The following is a 958-nucleotide window of genomic DNA, read 5'->3' on the forward strand; positions in this document are numbered from 1 at the left end:
TTTCAAAAAATATTACATCCCGAGCGATTACTAATTTCCGATTTTTAGGATTATATAATCTATATCCTTTTGAATTTGACGAGTAACCGACGAATATCATTTCTTCACCTTTAGATTCGAGCTTAGACTCTCTCTGACGTTTATTTAGTACGATAGCTTTGCAACCGAAAATTTTAAAATATTTTACACTTGGTTTTCTGTCGAACCAACATTCGTACGGAGTTTTATTATTTAATACTTTTGTCACGGACCGATTTCTAATATAAGCAGCAGTATTAATGGCCTCTGCCCACAAATTTTTTGGTAAGACAGTTGAATTCAAAAGACACCTTGCCATCTCCATCAGTGTTCTATTGATACGTTCCGCAACACCATTTTGTTGAGGAGTATAACTTACTGTGGTTTCGTGCACAATACCATGTTTATTGAGCAATTCATTAAAATCTTTATTTACAAATTCTAAGCCATTATCGGTGCGTAAACGTTTTATTTTTTGACCTCTTTGTCTTTCTACAATATTCATGAATGATTCAAAAGACTTTAAGGCATCCGATTTTTTAGAAATAAAATCGACATGCAGGTATCTAGAAAAATCGTCCATAAATGTAATAAAATATTTTGCTCCACCTTGAGATAATCTCCGTATTGGGCCACATATGTCGCTATGAATTAGCTCTAGTACCTTTGTTGTACCCACATTCGCGTATTTTGGGAATGGTTGTCTAGTAATTTTTTCAATTGCACAAATTTCACAATTATATTTTTCATTATTTTTAATCATTGTTTTATTTTCATTCAGTTTCATACCGCGAACTATATTTTTTGTGGATAATTTTATTAAGTCTCGGAAGTTTAGGTGGCCGAACCGACGATGCCACGTTTCAATTTCACTAATTTCCAAAGATAACGCGTGTATTTTTCTATTAAAATTAATAACAAACAAACCGTCCTCTTTAAT

Source organism: Teleopsis dalmanni, chromosome X, assembly GCF_002237135.1.
Source record: "Teleopsis dalmanni isolate 2A chromosome X, ASM223713v2, whole genome shotgun sequence".
In the NCBI taxonomy this organism is placed as follows: domain Eukaryota; kingdom Metazoa; phylum Arthropoda; class Insecta; order Diptera; family Diopsidae; genus Teleopsis; species Teleopsis dalmanni.